Here is a 17,532-nt window from a genome sequence, read left to right as displayed (position 1 = left end):
TCTAATTTCTAATTTCATCTCTTTCATTAATACTTTTTAACTAAATGTGGGCAACTCACTTCATCATTCTTACCTAAATTTCTTAGTTGGTAAAAGAAGTATAATAAAATATATCCTATCTGTCTATGGGAATTGTGAAGATAAAATGAGCTGATATAGTATTGCCAATTATCTAATAAAATTAGACAATAAGCAAGTGTGTTTTGAATATTAAAATTCAATAAAAATATGATTTTTATAATAATACTCTTCTCAGTAGGTATAAAACCAGTAGAAATATCATCTCTAACTTTCCCATTCATCCTCAGCTCAGTAAATCCCATCTCCTTCTTATAATCTGTGTGACCTTAAAAAAATTACTCTCCTCTCTGGAACATGTTTCCTCATCTTTAAAATGGGGGAATTCAGTTAGCCTTTGTCTAAAATCCCTAATAGGTCCAATCCTGCTATTTTATTTTATTATCTATACATGCAAAGCATGGTAACGGTTGTGTTGGAGATTCCTCAAATTATTCCTTTTTCAAATTTCTTCATTTCTATCAAGGACACTGTCATCCTTCCTGTAACTAGAGCTGTGTTCTGTTGGCTTGATGGAGAGTTAATTGTTAAACTTTTACATCACAGATTTCATCAAATGCTATGTCAAGGCTTAATTTATTGTTTTGTTAACTGTCTAGACTTTAAAAGTGATAGAAAATGTTAATAATGCAGATTAAATTGAAGTGTGTCAAATGTATATTTTTTTTGGAGAACTGTTAAATGTTGACCAACATATTACAACCTATAACCCAAATTTCCAATCTCAAGATCATTCTTGATTTTTCCCAACCTGCCACTCTCCACCCTGCTGCCCAATAGCCAATCAGTTGCCAGATCATATAGATTCTACTGTCTCATTTCTCCTATCTATTCTCAACTCTCCCCTCACACCACCTCTGCCTTAGTTTAGGTCCTTAACACCTCTTGCCTGGATTATTATATTAGCTTCCTAATGGATGTTTCTGTCACAAATCTCTCTTCATTCTAATCCATCTTCCACAAAGTGAAACCAGATCTAACTATGACACTTCCCTGATGAAGAAATATCAGTAAGTCTCCCACTGACTCTAGGATAAACATGCAAATTCCTCCATTTAGCTTCTAAAGTGGTACATCATCTGGTCCTAATCTTTTTTTTTTTTACAGCATAGTAGTATAATGAGGTAATCAACTTAGCTCAACACTACCCATCTGTCAAACTGAAACACTTCCAGGAGACCCCATGTGGAGGTTAGTAGTAAAGACCTTTTGGATTTGGGATGATACAGCAAGCCCTCTGTTCCTGTGACAGCAGCAGGAATGAAAAGACAATTGACTGGACAGAGGCACCTATTTAGGACACTTTGAAGATAGAAATAGCTTCTACTCTCACTCCTTTCCTTCCTGAGTCTTAATCATGTCATAAAGAATTCTTTCTCTAGATCTTGGGAAAAGGGTTAGGCTATGGCATGAGCAATGCCAATCACCTATTGTCAGCAATGATGACTGACCATGATATTTTAGTGAATAGTCTACCTACAATGGACAGAACTAGGGTTCTAGTCCCTGGATACTTTTTTTTTACTTATTTCCCCCCATCATAAGTGACCAAATATCAATTATAAAAATAAATGGGGGAGAGGAAAGTGATTAATGACTTGAGTTTCTGATTACCTTATTCAGTGATTGCTGCATTTCTGGAGTTTCCCTCCCCTACAACTGTCAGAACCTTTCAGATCAAGTGTTGTTAACTTATTTTGTGTGTATGTCATAGACCCATCTGAAAATCTAGTGAAGCCTATGGAGCCTTTTACATGTATAAAAAATAGGATTACAAAGGAAACTAATTAAACTGAAATGCAGTTATAAAAAGATTTTAATAATTGTAGATACTCTGAAATCTATCTACAGGTCCTTAGGGATCCATAAACTCCAGGTTAAGAACCCCTACTGTAAGAGAAGAAGACCCTTGACTGATAAAAAAAATAAATAAATACTAGCCCTGATCTAGCCTTTCAGAAGAAATGGAGGCAACTGTTTGAACAATGCAGAGGTAAGGTGAATGTGAAGTATCTACAAGGAATCTCCATAAATGTTTCCTGATAAATGTGTCATGTCTTAATGCTTTTAAGTATCATCCTACTGGGAGAATATAATTATGGTTTATAATAGTTACTGAGCAATATTTTAGCCTTTATGAATGTATTTTTGAGGGCTTTTATGGTTTAGGCTGGTCCCCCCCCCATTTCTTATGTGCACAGGAATAAATAGCTGTCCTATACCTAATCTGTACTGTAAATCTCTATTCTCTTTTAGGGAAACCATAGACTTGAATAAAAAAACTTAAGCTTTATTTGATATTTTCTGGGAATTTTCTCTCTCTCACCCCTATACCTGAAGTGATCTCTCCTCCCTGCACCAACTGCATCTCTTAAAATTTCTTATTTCCTTCAAAGTCAAACCTTCCATGAGAACTGGTGTAAAAATTTTTTGCCTCCCCAAACTCCTCACAGCATTACAGACAAGTCCTCATCAATGTACTTACAGTATTGTGTAAATTATTTGGGTCATTAAATAATTTTGTTAAGGTTTCTTTTTCTGACAGCAGCAGTTACACAAGTATGCTTCTATTAACTCTCATCTAACACAGAACTCCTCAGCTTGACCAGATGAAACCAGATTGATCTGATTTCCATATATTTAGTAAGCTCACTGACATCAAATCCTGGATTTCATGCTATATATGTGTTGCATTACTCTATTTCATTATGATTTTAATTTGTTAGTTTTTTTAAGAATAGATGTTACTCTAAGGAAACAGGCAAAAAGTAAAATTCTTGAAGAGTATACCTCAAAGACTGTTAGAGGTTATGATATTTGCCCTTCGTTCTCAGAGAAGACAACAACCTCAGGGCTGATGCCATGACAAACACATGAATTGAATTGGAGTGATGAGGTGCTGTGCTAAGTCACCAGCCTCACTTTCTCCTCCAGAGCCATCTAGGTCCAGTGACCAGATATGAATCAGACAACTGGAAATGCCCCGAAGGAGAGGCAATCAGGGTTACAGCTAGTAAGTATCACTTATCTGAGGTTGGATTGGAACTCCTGTCTTCTTGACTCCCAGGCCAGTGCTCTCTATCCACTAAACCACCTAGCTCCCTTTACTGTAAGAAGTAAGCACAAGGGGGCGGCTAGGTGACACAGTGGATAAAGCACCAGCCCTAGAATCAGGAGGACCTGGGTTCAAATCAGACCTCAGATACTTAATAATAATTGCCTAGTTGTGTGACCTTGGGCAAGTCACTCTTAACCTCATTGCCATACACAAATAAAATTTTTTAAAAAATTTTAAAAATGAAGATCACAGCAGCACTATCCTTCAGTGTTGTTGTTTTTTAATAAGATCACGTTTAAACTTTGCAAACCTTAAAGTGCTATGTAAACTCTGGCTATTATTATTATCTTATGGATTGGATGATAAATCTGAAGCAAAAGGACATATTGAATAATAAAAGGTTTTTAAGATGTGAAAAATTATACTTTGCTATATTTCAATAAAGTTAATTTTTAAAATTTTGTCCTAGTTAATTTACATGTCACTATATCACACTCTCTTCTCCCCTTCCTTTTTTCTCCTTTGCTTCTCCTCTTCCTCCTCCTCCTCCTCCTCTTCTTCTTCTTCTCCTCCTCCTCCTCCTTCCCTCCTCTCTCTCATATCTATATGAATATCTTCTCCCACTCCAACCAATCAAAAATGTAATAAATATCTATGTCCTACCTCTTTTAAATTATAAACTCCTTAAATTCAATGTCACATTTATCTTTGTATTCTGAAAATATAACAGAGTATCTTGTATTTAATAAATATTTGTGAATAGATGGATACCTTTTCTCATTCTTTTCTGTCTCCTGCTTTCTCTTTCTCCCTATTCTTTTCTGGTTCCCCCTTTCATATTTCTCTTTCTATCTCTCCTCTCTTTTCTTCTTCTCTCTTCCTTTATGCCCTCTCCCAAATTTCTTTTCTGCTCTCCACCCTCTAGGGAGAGAGAGGGTCTTTACTTAAAACAAGCAGCAAGCAGATCCACCTCAGGTTGGGCCTGGCATCTTGCAAGGGAAAAGGAGGAAGGAAGGAAGGAAGAGAAGGAAGACAACCATCCCAGTTCCTCTTCCTGCTCCCACTAGGCTCTCTGTCAGATGATACAGGGCAATTTAGAAACATGCCTCTTCCAATCATCTTTTCCACCCACAGTTTTTAGACCTTATCTTCTAAAGAAAGGCACAGGCATATCAGTGATGTCTGCTGACCGCAATCCTCATCCAAGAGCCCAACATCTGGATGGCGCAGGCAGTTATTAGGGCTGTCTCTGATTTATTTTATAGCTGCAGTTCCGGAGCATTTGCGTTGGCTGTTACTTATAATATGGAATTTCCCTCTCCAGCAATCGTTTATCTTTGGCAGGATGCTGGAGTTCAGCTTTGGCAACATTCCTGCACTGGGGCAGGAGCTTAGCATTGTGAAAATGAGCCCAGGACAGCCTCTGCCTCAGAGAAGCAAGGGGTCAATGGGTATTCCACAAATGCCTCACTGGCCAATGAATAACCTTTCTCAGATGAACCTTATGTACATGTTGTTGCTGCTCACTCATTTCACTCATGTCCACTTTATGTGAGTCCACTTGGGGTTTTCTTGGCAAAGATAACTGGAGTAGTTTGTCATTTCCTTCTCCAACTTATTTTACAGACGAAGAAATTGAGGCAAAGAGGGTTAAGTGTCTTACCCAGCTAGCATCTGAGACCTGATTTGAACTCAGAAAGATGAGACTTCCTGACTTTAGTCTCAACACTCTATCTGCTGTGGCAACCCAACTACCCATGTTTATGTGTATAGACTCTTGAATTTTGAAGAAGGTACTTCAGAGGCAAACTACTCCAGCTCCTTCATTTTAAAAAATGAGGAAACTAAGGTCCAAGAACTTTAAGCAACTTTTATAATGCTAAACCTATGTTGAGTCAAAGGAAAGATTTTGTAACTTGAACTCCTTCAACTGGGCCAAGCTTCAGTTATTGATCATTAACCATTGACTGTTGCTGTTAATAGAATTAGTTACATCATCCCAATAAGGGATCAAAGAAAATCTTGTTGGTTTTGGTAGAGGGACAGAGGTGATGAGATGGGGAGAGACAGGAAAAGAAAGACAAATATAGAGAGGAAAAGGGGGGAGTGGAAAGGAGAAAGAGAGAGATAAAGAAAAAGAGGAGAATAGAGGAAAAGTGAGATGGATGGGGAAAGCAGTGGAAACAGAAAAAGAGAGAGGGAAATGGAGGAAGATGAAGTGAGAAGAAAGAGGGCAGTGGAAAGGAAGGACAGAGAGGAGACAAAGAAGGAGACAGGGAGAGGAGGGAAAGAGAGGCTGGCAGAGATACAGGAAAGAGGAAAGGTGAAGAGAGACAGGGAGGAAAGGAAAAGAGAATGTAGGGAAAGAGAATGGGGGAGAAAGAAACAAGAAGAGAAGAGGAAAGGGGAAGGAAGGATAAAGGGCAGGGAAGAGAAGGAAGGAAGGAGAAAACAGAAAGAAAAAGAGAATGAAAATAAGGAAAGAGAGGAGGAAGGGAAGGAGATTAGGGAAGAAAAGGGAAAAAGAGAAACAGAGCTGAATGGAGGAGGGAGGGAAGGAAGGTAGGAGAAGAGAGAGGGAGAAAAAGAAGAGAGACTTCTGAGTATTCTGTGTTTGTCTTGTTCATCTAATGTCAAAGTTTTCTGCACACAGTCCCTCAATTCAGAGATTTCAACTTCCCCAGGAGGCCACTGGGAAAGGCCCTCTCCTAAAGGTGCAGCAGGTAGCAAGCAGTAGCAACAGCAGACTCAGGCAGCAGCAGCAGCAGCAGCAGCAGCAGCAGCAGCAGCAGCAGCACCAGCAGCACCAGCAGCACCAGCAGCACCAGCAGCACCAGCAGCACCAGCAGCACCAGCAGCACCAGCAGCAGCAGCAGCAGGCGGCCCCGCCTCCTCCCCGAAGTCAGAAGCACTGAACCGCCGCCGCCGCCGCCTTCGGGTCTATCAGTATTCCGCATGAGTCAGCCCCAGCTTATGCACCTGCTGTGATTTACAAATCTGAATTCACTGAATCCTCCCCAAGATGCTGCTGGCTCCTGCGAGCAGATGGCTAGGGTAAAATCGGGGAACAGTCCTTAGGTCTGGGTGTCGGGGCCACACGACCCAAAGGAAATATGCCTCTGTGAGTACTCCATCCACTTACCCTTATGGATCTCTTTTTTTTTTTATGAGCGGGGGTACCGTTGAGGGTAATTGTGGCTCTGCTTGCCAAGGCTGACGATATAAATAGTCTAAGCTTTCCGAGGAGCGGCTTGCCCAGAGAATGGGAGTCTCAGGAAATTACAATTCAAATTAGCTTGATTTCCCTGGCTCAGAGAGGAAGAGACAAACAGCAAATCTGGGGAGGGGCGCGGGCTCCAGGGAAGGGGGTGGAGTTTGCTGACTCCCCCAGCCCCAGGATGTTTTCAGTTCTCTTAGGGGGGTTGCAGCATTTTTCTGGGCTTGGTTTTCCCCAAAGTTCCGTCATTCCTACAGGTTCCCGACCGACTGGTGATGGGATTTTTCTCCCGGAGCCGAGCTTGGGCAGGGAGGGGCGAGCGCTCCCTGAACTCCGGCTGGGCAGGCCCAGCTGCTCGGGGGACTTGAGCTGGGGAAGTTCAGTGGGAGACCTCCGAAGGGCCCACCACCCTCACAGTGAGAGAGAAGCCCCGCCTAGTTTGCCTGCATGGACCTGATTAATTGGGAGAAAGGCCCGGGAAGTGTTGTCAGTAGTTCTTTGGATCCATGATTGACCTATAAAATTATGGGCGCCTTCCCCAGGCACCAACCGAGGTTGACGCAGCGACATCAGCGGCACAGCCCAAATATTTTTTTCGAGAAGTGACTTTGTGCAAAGTTCGGGGTTCAGATTCCTAACTCAATAGGAAAGAGGTCCATAATATATAAGCCACGTACCCCACCCAAAATGCACGAAGCAGAGACTCCTCTCTCTGCCCTCGGGGTGCTGGGGTTCCGCAAGGTTAAATCCCCATTAAAGCCTTTGGAATTTGCAGAATTAAAATCTGAGAGAGCAGTATTTTCCAGCGATAGGTAAGAAAGACATCCTCCATCAGTTTCCTTGCTCCACTACCCAGAACGTAATAGAAGGTGGTGCTCAGGTCGTTCAAAAGATATCTACTTCTTTTCTGAACCCCATCTGGGCCCAATTTACTTATAACCTTCATGTTTACCCTTCAATTCAACAAGCATTTATTAAACACCTACTTTTTGCCAGTCACTGCTCTAAGTACTGAAGACACATAGAAAGGCAAAAATTGCTACTGTGTGTTCAAACAAATCTATCTCTGGTACCAGGCCATTTAAGAAGTAATTGAGCAATTAGAAGTTAATTGTTGGATTTGATTTCCTTTTTTTCCTCTTTTTTCCCCCTTCCCCTTTGGAATTGCTAAAAATAATGTTGTTCCTAACTTGCAATGTCTGTCTGATCCAGGAAGGTCAGGATTGGGAAACAGGGAAGGGGAAAATGGGGATGGGAGAGGAATCCCTGAACCATTTTTAGCTTCCTTATCCAAAAAAGGATTTACATTGTTAACCTTCGGAATTTGAAGTTAAGAGCTAAGGACAAAGATTTACGTCAGAGTTAGGACACCCTAGAGACTTTTTTCCTTGGAGCTCAATGTTTCAAAGGCTGTATGTTCTGCTCTCTGGAGTGAAGCTCCTGGAGGGCAGGGACTGTTTCTATTTTGTTTTCTTTCAGTCTTTGTATCCAGGTATGAGCCACAGGGTTTGCCACATTGTAAGAAACTGCCTAATGAATTGAATTGAATTATTGGACTCAGATTATGACTTGGCAGCTGCAGATCATTTAAGTAGAAAAATCCTCTGGAGTCTAATGTTATGACTTTGAAAGTCATGAAACCATCCAGGGTACCCTTTTGCTAGTTTTTTGTATTTTCTTCAGTCCAGATCTGCACTCCCTCCAAGGAGGCACACTAGCCCCTCCTAATTTACAGTCCTGGGCACTAAGGTTGTGCCTTGCAATTAATCAATCAACAAACATTTATCAAGGACTTATTTTACAGATAAGGATGCCCAGACCCAGAGAAGGTCACAAAGTAAGCAACATAACTGGAACTCCTTATTCCAGGTCCAGCAATGTTTTCTCTATACAATGTGCCCTTGAGACCCCAATATTAACAGATTTCCAACTCCCACATAAAACAGCTCTTCTATTACTTCCATGTAGTTTCTGATTCCATGTCTCCAATATTTTTTTTCATGACACTAAAAACAAAGGACTGAGATTTTTTAATTACTATTCCACACCTGTCAAGAGTGGAAAGTAAAATAAAAAATGAGATAGTTTGGAATAATAAAAGGCTATGTGATGTTATAAAAAGGAATACTGGATCTTGGTTTAGAGACACCTGGGTCTGTTTAATTTCTAATGGGAAAAATTGAAAAAAGGGTTCCTTTAAAAAAGACAGAATACAATATAACTTGTTTAAAAAAGAAGAAAAACCTATGTAATATAATTAATGTTACTTTTAAGAAAAAAGTCATGTGATCTCTTGGACTCTCAGTTTTCTCATGTATAAGATAAAAATAATAGTATCCACTTCACAGGATTGTATTAAAAATCAAATGACATAGTATAATTGTAGCCCCAGATGTTCAAGATGTTTAAATTCATATGCTTTGTAGCACTTTCCCAGGGTGACAGGATTTATATTCCAACTATTATTACTATTTGCAGACATTCAGGAGGAATATTTTGTTCTGGGTTTCTGGGGATCTTGAGGAGTTAGAGTGCCACATAGGAAAGGTGAAGAGACAAGAACAACACAGAAGTAATTGACTATGTGGACCAGACAGTGAGAGGATATAAAGATACACATGGAACTGAGACCAAGGCCAAGCTGGCAGCTATAGCAATATAAGAATGACATCCAGTAAATAAGATTCTTCTATTTTCCCGGTTTTTCCAGAGCCCAAAGCTAGGGACTTTTCTACTTGGAAGAATTTAAACCTCCATTCCTTTCTTCAGAAACCCCCTTCAGACAGGCTTGGAGAAAGATATATATATATATACACATTAACAGTGATTTTGTAAATGAGAGTAGCTAAGTGACCCAGTAGACAAATTGCCAAAAACTAGAGTCAGAAACACTTGAGTTCAAATGCAGTTTCAGATAATTATTAGTTGTGTGACCCTAGGCAAGTCATTTAATGCTGTTTGCCTCAGTTTCCTCATCTATAACGTGAGTTAAAGAAGAAAATGGCCAACTATTTCACTATCTTTTCTAAGAAAACAAATTGGATCATAAAGAGGTGATCATAGCTAAGCTTCCTCATCAGAGAAAAATACTTTCCTGGTATTACTCTGGGTTGGGGACAACACTGAAGAGAGTATTTCTACAGTATTGATTAACTTGGAAACATTCCAGAGCATGTTCTCTTGACTTCCTTTGAACCCAGAGCAAGATAGTAATTAAGGTAATGAACCAGTAGCAGAGAACAATGATAAGAGTAGATGTGGTTGCCATCAAAGCACATACAATTGAAAGCATTGAATGATCATCATCTCTCCTGCTCCCTCTCTAAAAGCTCTCTCAGCTATTATTAGAGTAGGAAAAAAAACATGATACCAGGAGAAACTGTGGTCTAGACTTTATCACTATGTAATCTCAGTTATCACTTAACCCTTCATTTTTGATATTTGTATTTGGATTCATCATATTATTGTCCACAAAGGTGCACAGCATTATGTTGGGCACTAGGAGAAATCAAAACTTGTTGTTGCTGTTGTTAGAGAAAAAGGTATCCTTTAAATACAAGAGAGTTACTTTCCCTATATGAAGCACTATATGACAATTGTCAGCTAACAGATAAACTTGCCTGCTTTGATCATGCCACAATCCCATCATTACTGATGAATGTAAAGACCTATACATGTAGGTCCAAAAAATCAATGATACAAACATGGAATGAGAGAATTTTGGCTAGATGGCAACCCATGTAGGGAAAAAAAACATCTAGGAGTTTGTGAACTTAGACTGAATTAATAGGAATATGGTGTCCACAGTGAGGGAAGAGATAATTCCACTGCACTCTCCTTTGATCCAGCCACATCTGGAATGTTGTATCCATTTCTGGGTGCCACATTCTATCATTGACCATTTCGAATGTGTTAAGAAGTTGAAAAGAATAATGAAGTGTCTTATTTGAGAATTAGTTGAAGGAACTAAAACTATTTAACCTAGGCAGATGAGGTTCAAAAAATATGTGATCATTATATTAAAATATTTGAAGGGTTGATATAGATAATACAATTCAACAAATATTTGTTGAAAAAAAGAATTATACTTGTTAGGCTACATTCCAGAGGGCAGAATTAGGAACTTGTAGTTCAATATAAGGAAAACTTCCTAATAATTCACTGTAATGTGAGTTCCTCAAGGGCTTTTGTCTTTCTTTGTATCCTGTGAACTTAGAGCAGTATCTAGCACATGATAGACACTTAATAAATGCTTATTGACTGACTAGTTATCTGAAAATGAAATGATTTATTTGTTGAAGCAGTTGTAAATAATCTGTCTCTGGAGATTGTAGTTGATTGACAATTCTTAGGGATATTGTAGATGAGATTTGTGCACTGGACAAGGAATTAGACTAGATCGCTTCTGAAGTGCTTTTCAATTTTGGAATTCTGACTTAATAGCCATTCCATTTGATTTTTGTCTGGCCATCATACTCAACCATAATTTTCTTGATATAATGTTGTTTTTATTTTACTCGTATTTATTAGTGTCAAAAAGATAACAGGCTACCCAGTTAATTCATAGCAACAGATGTGGCATAGATATTGGTGAGCACTTTGCCAAAGCCTTTAAAAAGAGCCTTACTCTCTAACTCACTCCTATGATTTTGTTAGTAGAAAGTAATAGGTGGCAGAAGGAAGCATAAATATGCATTATATTAACCTGGTCCTTAAACCATATGAAACACAGGTAAAAATGAAAGTCAGTCATCTCTTATGCTTTGGTAGCTAATATCCATATGTAATTAATGAAGACACTTCAGAAATAGAATTAGAAGGAGCAAGATTTAGGCAATTTCATTTTATTTTACATCATACATATCCACACATAGATTTGTGGAGGTATGCCATCAGAAATCAGTTCTTAAGTCCCCATCCACCAATGAACCCTCTCCTCCTTCTTGCTATATTTCAAAAAGCTCTAATCATTTGATTTTGACATAATGAATCTGTTTCTAGAGAGCAGATATGTTTGGATATTGCAAATAATTGTTTTAAGTTTTAAAATAAGACAGTATAGAATAACAATAAAATTATATTACATCTAGCCTATGGATTTGAACCTACTTCTCTCCTATAGTCAGCTGCATTGAATATAGGAGTGTTAGAAAATGTTTGGTTTAACTCCCAACTTTAAGCAAAAACCATTGTTCCTATGGGTTTCATTGTTTCATGGTTCTACTCACACATCCAATAGACCTCAGATGAAGCCTCAGAAAATTTGGACTCAGTAATCTTGGGTTAGTCTGTGGTGTTTCAAATCTGTTGTGAACTGAAATGAACATGAATGTACTTTCTAAAGTAAGTTTTCTTATGATTGATAGGGATCTCTGACCACTTCTGGTCTCAGATCCATAGAAAAGAATAAGCAAATCCTACATCTAGCTTTTGCAAAGAATGGTGCAGAAATGATACTACTGTGGCATTCTTCTTTTTGTCCCTGATCATGGCCCCTCTTTCTGATCTTGACCATTACTTCCCCTGACTCCTGAGTCTCTTTCCCCGTCCTGTTAACATACCCCAGTCAAATCCCCCAAGATCCTCAAAGAAGAATAAAGAGAGAGTCAGCAGGAAGACATGCTAAGTTTGTTCTAGTCCTAATAGTCTACATTCCAAGGTACCTTCTACCTATAATAATCTGATTCTGTTATGAGTTTGCCTGTCAACTTTCCAATATTTTTTCCATTTCCATCCTTACCACTAATAGCCAATGAAAAGTCCTATCCCTATTAAGGTTATTCAAAGCATCAGTTGATGTTAGAAGGAGGAGTTATTTAGAGGGACAGAGGCCCCTGCAATCACATCACATGAGTGGTTACTCAGCATCCACATAAAGCAGAACTCTACCCCAAAAGCAGCCCCTGTAACTGAATGAACTGGATGAAAATACTTAAAAATGCAAGAGATTCAGACTGCATCTGAAATGGTTCTAGTAATCCTTATAAGGATAGAGGGACTTTTAAAATGCTTTTCCAAACCATGCCCCCTAAACATGTATGTAATGGTCCAAATACTTAATTCTGCAATCAAATTGTAAGGCTGTGGCCTCTATTTCTATAGTGGCAACATAAAGAACGATCCTCAGATGGCTCATCTGCTGAGGTAGCAGCTTTAAAGTGGCCTTATCTCTGTTAAGTGTAAACTACCAGAAAGTTTGGCCCTTGGGGTCTAATTCAAATCCACCAAAGCAAGGAAATTGAAAATCAATCACTTGTGGGCAAAACAGTAGGGCTTAGACATTGCATGTTTTAAAGATGTTGCAGAGTTTGTGAAACCTCTACCATCTTTTCCTGGAATTGAAAACAGGAACCAATTAACATGAACCTCAAATACAAGCTATTTAGAGATTCATTCATTCACTCATTCATATGTTCTCATCAACCAATGCACGACACTGTGCTAGACCCTGGGTACAAAGATAAAAGCAAAGTATACCTTGTTCTCAAAGAGCTTACACTCTAATGAGAGAAATACTGATATATGGGCGTGTGCAGAGCACATGTAAAACAAGGTAAATGGGATGGGAGTTTGTTAAGGTTCTAGAGTCTAGAACAGGGGTGTTCATTTGTTCTTGTACTACCAAGACAACTGAAGGTGGGACTTGAAATTCATATAAATGTAGGAGTTTTTTAGGGCCTGAATTAATTAAATGTTTGACCAAATAGAGTAGGCTAATTTTTAAATTTATAATTTTGTATGACCTGAAAATGATGCTATAAAAAAACCAAATGACCTTTGGTAGAAAGATTCCCTATACCTGGTCTAAAAGCAAGAGGAAAGGTTTACTATAAAGGGTGGTACACAGCAGTCTTGAAGGATCTGAGAAATTTTAAGAGGCAGAAGTGACGAGGAAGAATATTTCTGGACATGAGGTACAGCTTCCGCAAAACCATAGAAACAAGAGACAAAAGTTAGCCAGTGTGATTGTTCTGTAAAGTTTGTAGGAAATAACAATGTGTAATTAGGCGGGAAAGGCAAGATGGGCTCAAGTTATTAAAAAAACTTTCAATGCCAGAGTATTTGATTCTGGAAGATAATAGGGAGCCACTGCAACTCATTGGATATGATGGTGGCATGGTCAGATCTGTGTTTTAGGAAAATCACATCAGCAACTTTGCAGAGGCTAGAAATGAAGTAGAAAAAAAAGAGGCAGGGAGACTAATTTAAAGGCTATTTCAACAGACCAGTTGAGGACCTGAACTGAGATGTTGGCTGTATGAGTGAAGAGAAAACAGGATTAAAAGACTGTCAGTCTCTGTCTTTCTGTCTCTCTGTCTCTCTCTCAGTCTCTCTGTCTCTCTCTCTCTCTCTCTCTCTCTCTCTCTCTCTCTCTCTCTCTCATTTGTCTTCTATCACCTTGTCATCTATCCTCTAGCCATCTATCCATCAACTATATATACTCTGTCATCTGTCACCTATCTATCTTCTATATTTCTTCTTTCCATCTTAATGAGAAGTCTAAGAGTCTATGATTTGGGCAGCGGCCTAATCCCTCATCCTATTTCCTGTCTTTCTGGAAAGGAAATGTGTAAACATATTTCCTGGGTTTATTATACCAACGATATTCTTAGATCTCCAGCCTTTGCTCCAAAATGGTCTTTTATTTTCCCTGAGAGAACAGTACAGAGAAAAAAAACTTGGGAGGAAGCTTCAAAGCTTCTCTTTGCAGAGTATGTTAATTAAGGAACTATGTCCCCACCTCCACCCCCACCCCCCCTCCTTCTGTGCCTTTTTGACAACCTGCTCCTCCCACATACAGGAGGAGAATGGGACTGCATAAGTAAGAGATTGAAATACCAAAACCCACAGTCATTTTAATGGGTAGGACTGAAAACTAACATCCATTGGAATCAAAGAGTGCAGGTGGTAGTGCTGAATTCAGTCCCATTCAACAAGCATTGATTGACCACCTTGCAAAGTAACATGCCAGATCTTGCTGGGGAATGAGAAGATGAATAAATCCAAGTTCCTGCCTTTGATGGGGATTAGAAGAGAGCACAAAGAATTATAATATAAGGGAAGAAATATGACAAGTACCACAAGAGAGGTACCAAGTGTTATTCAAGGCTGGAGGAGAAAAACAATGCTGCCTTTTGGGAGGGGGTTGATAAGGGAATCGTGTTTCAGTCATTTTTTCTTTCATATCCTATTCTTCATGACCCCATTTGAGATTTTCTTGGCAAAGATCCTGGAGTGACTTACCATTTCCTTCTCCAGCTCATTTTATAGATGAGGAAGCCAAGGTAAACTGGGTGAAATGACTTGCCCCGGGTCACACAATGTGCCTAACGTCAAATTTGAACTCAGGAAGATGACTTCTGACTTCAGGTCCAGCACTCTATCCATTGTGCCACCTAGCTAGGAATTAATTCAATCCAATCCACTTAGAGTGCCTACTATATACTAGGTGCTGTGAATACAAAAACAAAATTAAAAGTGCCCCTGATCTGAAAGAGCTTATATTGCAGCATGGAGTAAAAGACATATACATGGATGAGTATGATAAAAGGAAGGGAATGAAAAGGATAAGGGGAAAATCCAGTCATAGTATTTAACATAATTTGCAAAGGAAGGAATAACTTTCAGTGGGGGAAGAAGAATCAGAGAATGTTTATAGAGAAGTAGCATTAGGGTGGGTCTTGAAGGGCAGTTAGAATTTAGAAAATTAGAATTTCCATCTTCTCAGTAAAGAAGTGAGGAAACTTTAGGAAACAATTTTACATATACTTTCTATATTCATTTTAATTTGTCATTTTTGCTTAACTATTCTTTGTTACAAGGGAAAGTTCAGTAGTGTGGGAGTTGGTGTATATTGAGAAAGAAATTTGATGCAAAGGAAAAAGTATCAATAAAACTTATTTTTTAAAAAAAGAAGAGTAGAATTCCAGGAACGGGGGAGGCATTCCAGGCAGAAGGAACAAACACGAAGAAAGGTGTGGAGGTGGGAAACCATGTGGTGTGTTCTGGGAATAGCTAGTAGCCCAGTTCACCTGAGGGCCACAGTTATGCATAAGGAAGTTATGAATGATAAAATTTTTTCAAAAAGGTCAAGTATATGTATACTGTAGACTGAGGATCTTGAGTGGCATAGAATATGTGAGATTCTAATCTAATCATAGAATGCCAGAACTGACTCAAACTTAGACACATTTTGGTCCAACCTCCTTCTTTTTCAGATGAAGACAGAAACCCAGAGAGATAAGGTAATTTGACAAAGATCATAGAGTTAATGGCAGAACCCGGTGTAAAATCCCTAACTTCAATCACTGCAGTCAAAATTTTCAATGATAATGTTATTACAGCAGATACTATAGATAGATGACTATGACGATTTCAAATACTAAGTAAAGCTTTATTCCCATTTTTAGAAGATAACTCAAGAATTCAAGCCCTTAATCAAATTCCTTGATATGATGAAGCAGATTACACCAAATTCTACTTGACTCAGCTATAGAAAAAGCATCTCCTCCTCCCTCAAGCTTTCCATAATCATAGAATTTAGAGTAAGAAAGAACCACATAAAAGGAATCATTGAAATGAGAATGGATAAGGGAAGGGAAGGGAAGGGAATAAAGAAAGGATCAAGGGCAACATGTCAAGAAACAATTTAAGGGACAAGAGGAGGATGAACCAGTGAAGGAAACAGGAGTGACCCAGAGAAGGAGGGAAGAACCAAGAGTATGCAGAAACAATTCAAACAAATAAAATGAGGTTCAACACTGGGGTTCTATTACATACACTAGGCAATGAAACTCATAGCATTACAGATCCTCAGAGCAGCAAGGTGGTACAGTGGGATCTAGACTCAGAAACTTCTGAGTTCAAATTTGACCTCAGACAGTTACTAGCTATGACCCTGGGCAAGTCATTTAATCCTATTTGCCTCAGTTCCTCATCTGTCAAATGAACTGAAGAAGGAAATGTAAAACCACTCCAGTATCTTTGCCAAGAAAATTCTAAATAGGGTCAAGAAGACTCAGACTTGGCTGAAATGGTTGAGCAACAGCAAATACACTCTATATTTTTCAGAGGAAGAAACTGAGGCTTAGAAAAGGAAGGTGTTAAATGATTGAGCAACATATAAAAACAAAGTATACAATGTGGCATGAAATTTTCTAATTTCATGGTTACTTTGAGAAAAGCATATTACCTTTTTTCTGAGGTATGTCAAGAACAAATTCAGAATATGATGAGGGGGAGGAAAGGATTTTGTATACAGCTTCTTTCTCTAAAAGGTCAGTGAATAACATGATTATCAGACTTAATTATCAAGCCCATTAGTGCTGAACATAAGATATAAAACTGGACCATTCTCAATAAAATTTCACTTTACCAAAGGCAAAAGCATAAGGAAAGGTAAATAAACGTGTGTGTGTGTGTGTGTGTGTGTGTGTGTGTGTGTGTGTGTGTGTGTGTGTGTGTAAATTACACATCCTTAGTTAGGGCTAGAACAGATATCATCAAGCATATACCTTACCATTTCCACTAAGTGATCATCAGACCTCCACTTAGAGACATCCATCAATGAGGAAACCATAGTATTTAAGATAGACTTCAAGAATCTATGATATTCTCAGTGTGTATGGTACCTTCACTGATGCTGATTGCAACTCCTTGGTACCTTAGTAAAGACTCATTGGGAATTTCTATTGCCAACTTGGTGATAAGCCTCTCAGAACTTAGGTACACTATCTTTAGGCAACAGACTTTGCCTTTTTCTTCCTGCCTCATTGATTATCCATCTCATCCCCCCAAAAAAACTTACTGAACTTTCCTATTTCTATCAAAGTCATTCCTCTTCTTCTTCTGAGCTCCCAGGTCTATAACTTCAACATTACATCAAATGCCTTATTCTCCTTCATTCCACATATTCAACAATTGCCAAATTGTGTCATCTATAACATTATAACTCTGTCACATTCAACCCCTCCCTTCTATTCACTCATCTACCACATTATTTCAGGCCTTTAACACCACTCACCTAGATAACTGAAATGGCCTCCTCAGTCTCTCAGTCAACAAGTCAGCTGTCAAAATTTTTTTTATATTTTTTCTGATTATATGTAAAAAACTTTTAAATTTTTGTTTTTTACAATTTGAGTTTCTAATTCTCTCCACCTTCCTTCCCTTTTCCATT

The 17,532-nt window shown here is 38.7% G+C and overlaps 1 protein-coding gene across 1 annotated transcript in view; it reads left to right on the top strand.

Annotated features, from left to right (window-relative positions):
* Positions 1-6,073: 6,073 nt before the first annotated feature.
* ASAP1 (ArfGAP with SH3 domain, ankyrin repeat and PH domain 1) overlaps positions 6,074-17,532 on the top strand; it is a 606,433-nt gene continuing 594,974 nt past the window's right edge. Inside the window, exon 1 of the mRNA XM_074202331.1 lies at positions 6,074-6,257. The gene's annotated coding sequence lies outside the window, so the exon portion shown is untranslated. The remainder of the gene's footprint in view (positions 6,258-17,532) is intronic.

Source organism: Macrotis lagotis, chromosome X (genome assembly GCF_037893015.1).
Source record: "Macrotis lagotis isolate mMagLag1 chromosome X, bilby.v1.9.chrom.fasta, whole genome shotgun sequence".
Classification (NCBI taxonomy): domain Eukaryota; kingdom Metazoa; phylum Chordata; class Mammalia; order Peramelemorphia; family Peramelidae; genus Macrotis; species Macrotis lagotis.
The sequence above is the reverse complement of the archived record's forward strand: the minus strand, read 5'-3'. Positions and strand labels throughout refer to the sequence as shown.